Source organism: Scleropages formosus, chromosome 22, assembly GCF_900964775.1.
Source record: "Scleropages formosus chromosome 22, fSclFor1.1, whole genome shotgun sequence".
In the NCBI taxonomy this organism is placed as follows: Eukaryota; Metazoa; Chordata; class Actinopteri; order Osteoglossiformes; family Osteoglossidae; genus Scleropages; species Scleropages formosus.
This window is the reverse complement of record NC_041827.1, coordinates 12,367,404-12,375,882: the sequence shown is the minus strand read 5'-3', so window position 1 is coordinate 12,375,882 and position 8,479 is coordinate 12,367,404.

The following is an 8,479-nucleotide window of genomic DNA, read 5'->3' as shown; positions in this document are numbered from 1 at the left end:
CCAATTAACTTTCAGAACAGTTCAATGAATTAAATTATTTTTACCATACAGTTCCCTCAGTGACATTTTCTTGGCATTCCTCATCTGGGATACACATTTCACCCAGAATGTTCTCAAGCATCTGAGCCATGACCGCTGTGTCCTTCATAGGCATATAGCACTCTGCTGTGGCATGCTTGGTCGGGACACCAGAAATAAGTTGACTGCAGAACAAACAATTTCATCTTTTGCCCTGACATCTTTCTGCTGACTCACAGGTCTTTCATTTCAAAGTCAGCTTTCAGCTTTGTTTCTCACTCTTTTTACAGCCGTGATATACCATCTACTCAGTTAAAATATAGTCTTATTCCGGGAAATCTGAATGCAGCCAAAAAAAGGATTTCTTTTCCTTATATTTCTCTATTTCTGTGTTTCTTTTTCATCCCATAATCTTATCTCTGGCATACATTTGAAACATAGCTTTTCTTGTTTTAAAGAAATATCTTTAGGAAGATTGAAAAAAAAAAATCATTTCCGTTAAAAAGACATCAGTTGCATCTTAACATAATTAATGCTGTTGCTTTAATTATATTGCTATGAGTAGTATACCAAAATATCACTGCAGCACATTTGACCTTGAAACTAACTGTCCTTTTTTTAGTACCTGAAGCTGTAATTACTTTGGGCTAAAAATTCGGCTGTTGCAGAGTTGATGCAATGGAAGGAAACACTTCCAGTAGTTGTTAAATACCTCCTGTCTGGAATATTAATGAAAACAGCTGACCACCTGTCTGTTTCAATGGGTGTAGAGTGTTGTGGCACTTCCCACCACACTGATGCCACATACAGTTGTTCAAACGTGCTCTCCGCTGTTCGCCACACAGCTTTACTACAGGAACACCAGGTCTTAACTGCACATAATTACATCAACGGCTGCTAAATACATAATAACAATTTTAACACATTGCCTGACTTTAGACATATGTCACTATCTTGTCTGTGGCTCTCCTGTGGTATTTTTCAGGTTCCATTATAGCGAGCCGCAGGAAAAGCCTTAGAGTGTAAACGGCAGGAATGATAATTATCGTCCTGCCGAAAATGTGATCCTGCTCTTGGAGTCCCTAAGTCTTGCATCACACTGTGCATTGAGGAAGTGGGTTTGAGAGGTTTGGGATTACCACAACATCGGGCCAGGTAAATAAGGAGAACAGGAGAGCACTAGCTAGTTGAGATTGGCTGTGTGGGAAACCGCCTCTCTGGATGCCGGCAGCGTAACCCCCAGTGTCAGTTCGATATCAGCTTGTTTGTAAAATGCAGCATGGAGTCTGAAACAATTCCCTCTCTGTCGTGGGCTCAGTGGAAGAGACACTAGCTTTACTTAGTGGATGACATCCACACTCACAACCAATTTGGTTGGGGATTTTTTCCTTTATTGTTTGGATTGTGTTCTAAAGAACAAATTGAAGCTTGAGTGTGTGCCAGCAAGGCAAAATTAAATTCTGGCTGTTATTCTTTGCCTAAATGCTTCACTAAAAAATTGAAGTAGTGAAACTGGACAGTTCAAAGAATTGATGGATATTGTTCTCCTGTTTTAAGGGAATATATACAAGAATATTTAGAGGAAAATGTTTCAAACGCAACAAAGTGTAGGATAAGTCTCAACAAAGTGTAGCACATCAGCTGTTGACCACAATGGGTATTAACACCTTTAGTGCTGAGTAGCGCTTCATGTTTGACATTTAAAGGGCTAGGAGATAGTGCCCTGGTTGGGGCTGTAAAAATACCCTGTCATATAAATGGATTAATAATTATTCCATTGCAAGTCAGCTCAGACAAATTCTATAATTAAAGAATACTTAGTAATTAAATTTAAAAAAAAAGATTTTTCTTCGTGATGCATAACCCATATCTTACAAATATCTGTGAAAATGATCCTTGCTAAATCAAATACTGTTTATGCAACCTGTCCTAACAGAGAATAAAGAAATGAGTGTTGAAATATTAACAAGGACATTAGGCACGAAGGTAGGAAAACATATACAAAAAAAAAAAAAAAAACGATCTGTGGTCCAAGTACATTGATTAAATTTTGGCCTATGATAAAGTAAGGCATGAATAAGTGATGAAAATGCTGATTAATGTTACAGAAATGATTTCAAGGCTGATCAGTACGATGTAGTACATATAAAATGTCCAGTGGAGACCCATCGGGGGCACTAGGAGATGTACTAGTTGGCATTTGTTGCAGCTATAAGAGAGGAAAGTTTTTCCTCCGAAGAATATTTTTAGACAGATGAATGATTTAAAAGGAATAGATTGCTTACAATGTGAATGGTAATATGCTCATCACTATGACCAAAGAGGCATACAATAGATCCTTAAGTAGCAAAAATGGAATGTGGTCTTAGATACAGGACAACAAGATGATTTTATATATATATATATATATATCTGTATATATATATATATTTCTGTGTGTGTGTGAAACTTTTCTATCACAGTTTTGAGTGTCAGCGAGATAAAACACCAAAGACTCTATATGAATAATGTGATTTCGGACTGCCAGGGTACAATCAAAATACTATTCAGAATTCAGGTTGTCTTTCTTGCGGTAACTTTCCCTCTCTCCTTCTCTCTTGCTTTTTCTCTCCCTCCCTTTTCACTTGGGGTCATTCAGTGGCCAGTCCCACAGCAGAAGAATAATAATTCTCTGCAGTGTGTTTCCTAGGGGTGCAATTCAGTGATGTTAAGTGCATTTGTCTGTGAAAGCACTGAGATTACAGGAACTATTAACAGAGTTGCAGAGCTCATTAGGTTTGGAGCAGATTTCCATTTACTGTGGTCAAAACATCAGCCTGGAATGATAGATCTATTTTTTCCTTTATCACAGTGGCCCATATAGCTGATGTTTAATGGGAAGAGCGGTGGCAGGGGCCATTATTAACCATGAAACAGTAATTGGACAGGGACATCATGCAGAAGGTTTCCTTTTCACTTAAATAATAGCAGTACTCTGTCGTCTCCAAGATGGATTCAAGTGCTTATCCTGTAGTATAGTTATGTTCTGACTTGGAATTCAGAACTTTCAGTCATTGATTAAACCATTTCATTGGTGTCACTGAGGTGAAAAAAGGGAATTTTCATATGGTATGTCACAGCGAAAGGGAAGATCAAGACTTTAAACTTGAACTTTGATGAAAGTAAAGGTAAACTCCTTCGAGGCTTTGCTTTAGAAAGAAGTTTTAATGGCAGGTGAAGTCATGAAGAGTTTCAGAATGAGCACAGCAGTGTGAGATCTTTGTTTTAAAAGATGTAATATGGCTTTTTTCAAACGTACAGTTTTATGTGTGTAACTGAAGAAGAAGGAAACTGTTTATTAAACCTGCATTAGTCAAAAAAAGACCTTTCGCTGAACCCTTTTTTTGAACATGAATATAAGTATTATATGTACTGTATGTATCGCAGTTTTAAAGAGTTAATGTATGTGATGTTTTTAAGATTTTTTTTATACAAAAAGGACATATTCTTTTTGCCCCTATAGTTGCAAAACTTTGATCTTTTCCATTAGCATAAACTGTGTTTCTTACTAACAGCTGCAAATATCATTATGGAACTGAAAAATCCTAGTATAAAGGTTCTGAAGTAAATATCTGTTGAACTTCGTGTCCAGTTCAAATACTCAAATAATGGCTGGAGAAAAAGAATGCTGCGCTATACCTTGGGGCAGCCAAACAGCAGTTGGAAGGTGACACCACCAGGTGCTCATAAGGTTCCCCCCAGAGCTCTCTGTGTGGTCTAAGGAAGGCAAAGCTGGGTGGTGCCGCCGCAGTGAATCATTTGGAAGGGCCTGCTAATTTTAATGGCTCCACATTTCCGTCATATTTGGACATGGTGACGGGAGCCTGCAGCTGTCCTTCGTCCTCAAGTTACTGCTCTTTGGAGGGGAGCACAAAAATAAATGAAGGTGAGACAGTGGAGCGGGAGGCCATGGAGGGCAAACGTTCAGGCACAGAGATGTCAGAACTTAGCAGTGGCACCCAGGCCAATGTTCACAAAGCTTCAAAGCAGCAGCAGCTGAGACTGTTTCAATGTTTGCTTTTACACATTATCATGTATGTTAATGTGATTTATCCACCAAACTGTCCTCATGACCTTTTTGCTAAAAATGTCAATATTTTTAATTTTAATTTTAATTTTACTTTTTAATTTCTTGTACATGGCTTTATGCATTTCCATATTTATAGTTCAATACATAGATCTAGGGCAGTCAGTTTTTGACTTGTGCACCACCAGGGCTCTGCCCTCTCCTTGAAGAGAAGTGTTTTTTTTTATTATTATTATTATCTATATAAAGTATTTTAGCACCACAGACAGAGGTGAAATGTTGGATGACACAACACAAGTAGAAGGGACATACTTGGGAAAGAAATAAAGGAGAACAACGTGTATTTATAAAATACGTTATAATTCAGTTATCTTGATAAAACATTACAATGCAAGAGAATTACATACAGAGACATATCAGAGAGAAGTCTGTGAATACATTTAAAAAGTAACAAGTGAGTGTAGATATATTTAAATAGGTTTAGGGTAACAGGTTAAACTGTTCGTAGATTGTTCACAAAGACAAACATAATTTGTCAAAACCGACTGCTTCAGAGAGAACTACAGTATTGCAGAAGGAAGGCAGCCTATGGATAAATTATGTCCCACAGATTTTTTTGTGTGCTACAGCACTGCTTATTTTGGTATGTGCTAAAAGAAGAGGTTCATATTGCTAGTGAAAAGTAGCGATGATTAATGTACATTGCAGATAATGCTGGACAGATGAATTTTGGGACTTAGGAATCCCTCAACAGCTAAATTCTACCCTCCAAGAAGCAATGAGCAGGTCAGAGAAGAAACTTCTTTTTATGAGAAATAGTACACATATTGTGCTCAATTTAGACAAAAAGAGATCTTTTGGAAATATATTTTTGCAGACAGCCACTGGTCACACATTGACCTGCAGAAAATAGCCTGTGATGCCATTACAAATGCCTTGTTTATATGAAATGAGTGATGAATGTTATCTATCGTAACATATTTATGGGATTTATATAGGCCGGGAGTGTCCAGAGACTGGAATGATGGGCAGAAAGATGTCTCTGCCGGGCACAGGCATGTTCCTCGGTGACTGGTTTATGTAAAGAAATGAAAGGGAGGCTTTTTTTTTTTTTTTTTTTTTAAAAAAAAAAAAAAGATTTTAATAATAGTGTTAGCTAACATTTGCCTTCCTGAACCTGCCTCAGTTGAGCTGCATCAGAGGAAAACAGACATCAAAGGGTAAAAATATTCCTCCAAATTGTGACTCAGTAAATATCCATGCGGCATGATATTTGAGCAATTGTTATGCACTGCAGGATGTTTACCTTTGAGGAAAAAGGGGAAAAATAACAAAACAAACGCCAGAACAGAGTGCCATGAAAATGGAACGAGTGGAACAGAGGGAAACATCGGTCGAAAGAAAGACAAGACTGGAGGCTACAGGGTATTGCACTGTGTTGTGCTCGTGGTACCCCTGGACGCCTTGTCTGCTATAATCTCCTCTATAAAACGTGCATGCTGCCCGGGAGAGAGCCAGAGAGGGTCGGGGGTAGGGTGGTGTGGGGGTCCCGATGAGGGTTTCTCTTCCTGTCAAATTAGTCCGCGCTCCGTCCTTCCTTTTGATCGGTGGAAAGAAAATGCAGAGAGTCTACTGACTCCTAATCCGCTCATCTTCCTGCTCGGCGCACACACGTCACGAGCAGGACCGATTAGCCTCCGTGGCTCTACGATCACATGAAAGGGCCCGGAAAGGGGGCTGCCGCACGTCTCGGGAGACGACTTCTTTGCGTGTCAGCAGGGGCGAGGCTGTCTTGATCTGACACCGTGAAGACGACCGCAAACCAGCGGGATGCGTCACTTGTGGTGTTTCACTTTATGTAGCTGCATTTGTTTGAAAAGCAACGGAGCAACATTAGCGTCTGCAGTTTATCGCTTTTATGTGACAGGATTGCTGCTCATCACTTGTATCACTGATATTCAAAAGTGCTTTGTGTGCCCTTGTCTATTAAACTTGGCTCATTATATTCACTTTTCAAAGGCCTCAACAAGAGACCGATTCACTTTTAACCTTAAAACGCCATGGGCTTTATAATTGCGGTGCCGCACCTTTGTGCGCTGCTTTGTGCGGGTGTGCCTGGGGGAATTGCTGAAACTTGCCCGAATTGTTGTGGGTGCATTCCATTTCCACAAGAATGGCCAGTTTTCTTCCGCGTCTGGCTGCGTGAGCCCCGTGGCTTAGGGGGACTTTCCTCATAACTCGCTTTCTCTCCCACGGAAAAAAAATTACAGGCTGCATCGTGTTAATTAGACCTAATGTCATTATAAGCTCATATTTTGTTAATGTTTATTTGAGGACAAAGTAAGTCTTGATTAGTCTGCTTCTGCATGGTGGGCAAAGAAAGCAGCACCCAGGGGATTCTAAAACATATTACAGTGCTGCCCGAGCTTCTCTACAATTTTCCATAAAGAGGCGGGATATTCTGTTGCTATAATTACTTTAAAAATTTCAGGAGCTGGACATATGAAACTTAATGACCTGATAAAAATAAAATGTCATTAGTAACCTCCATTGCCTTTGGTAGGCAAACAAAACAAAATAGACTTGTGAGACACAGTTCACCAGAAAGTCATACAGTCCTTAGTCTTTAATGTGCACGAATTTTCATAATTTACACTGTATGCACAACAGGTACAAATATTTGAATGACAACGTATGTAGAAAAGTAGTGGCTTGTTCCTGTGAGGATAGACTTCCTGCGAGTGTTGTACAATTTGAACTTTGCGAAAAATGTATTTTTGTCAGATTTAAATGCAAGTTTGCCCTATTTTTTCTGACTTTGTACAGAATCTGAAAATGAAATATTCAGTGTTTGTGCCGGGTTAATAATCAAACATTGTTACACAATGAAAGTGCGTGTTGCTGTTTTTGTCTTACGTGGGTTGAATATGTAAATGTAAGGCCTACTGCGCCTTGCAATAAAATGCATAAAACAGGTGGTCAGCACGGAAAAATATTCCAGGGAAACAGGGATTTGCAAAAAGGAGAACTCTAAAAAGAATCCAGACAATGACGTCCTAAATGATAGATTTTGAGGCAGATCTGTTGTGGGGACTCTGCACATCCCCATGACTGCGGGAACGTCCCTTCTGGGGTGCCTAATCCTCAGAGATAAGAACATCTACGGTCCCTAGGGGATTACAGCCATTTGGTCAACAAGCTGCCACTTCAGATTCCATTTACCAGGGTGTGAATCACACCTCAGCATTGTTGGGAGACATATTTATACCCAGAATTCTCATGGGTGCTATCAGCATATGTGAGCATATTTTTAACCATTAATTGATTTAAAAATGGCTCTATTTCCAAAATGAGAATTAATGTACCAATACCACAATAAGAATGCATCCTCTGAAACAAAAGCAATTTAAAAACAAGTTGGCAGATTTATTTAAACCTTGTTTCCCAATATAAACTATATATCTATTTCTGTAGTATATTCCATCCATCTATCTATTTACTTAAACCACTTATAAAGAAGAGGGATGTGGTTGTCTGGATTCAATCCCGGGAAGCACAGTACCCAAGGTAGGATGCACCCTGGAATGAACACCCACACATATCAGGGTCAAATTAAAGCCACCAATTTACCTGAAATGCGTGTCTCTGGGCTGTGGGAGGGAACAGGAGCATGCAGAGGAAACCTGGTTGAACACGGTGAGAACATGTTAACTCCACGCAAACTTAGAAGGATCTTTGAGATGACAGTGCAATTCTCGACACCACCATGCTACCCTTATCTAGTCTACCATTAAAATTTACTCTCAGTCCTGCAAAATATATTTTTCACACCTTTTTACTTGTTTCACAAAGAAAATGCTGTAGTGAAAATGCTGTAGCAGTGCAGCTGGTACCAGAATCAGGGATTGTTTGAAGATTGTTTTCATGGTGAGGGATGGTAGACCAGAACCATCTGAAAATGAGTAGCCTGGTTAAAAAACAAATCCTGATACGTGAAACAATATCGCGTAAGCACGAATTTCAACGGTGCTGTCCACGGAAATGGCCATGAAATGAAGTGTTTAAGAGAGACCTGACCAGTTCAAGAAGTTCTTGATTAAAAATGCATTATGTTCCGTAGAAGTGCTGCATTTTAATGCATGGCTCTGTTTTGGCAGCATTTTTAATTAGTTAAGGAGTACATGGGGACCTGTTCTCCTGCCTTGCTCCATTTAATTTTGCAAATAGTTTTTCAGTGGTAAAAAGGTTTTCATTCAACTGAATCCAGCTAGTTACCCACATTTTTTTCTTTGTAGTACATTATATTAAGCCTTTAAATATAATCTGGATTTTTTTTTTCCTAAACTATTATTTTCAATATATTATTCTACTTAGAGAAACAACAGCCGAAAATTA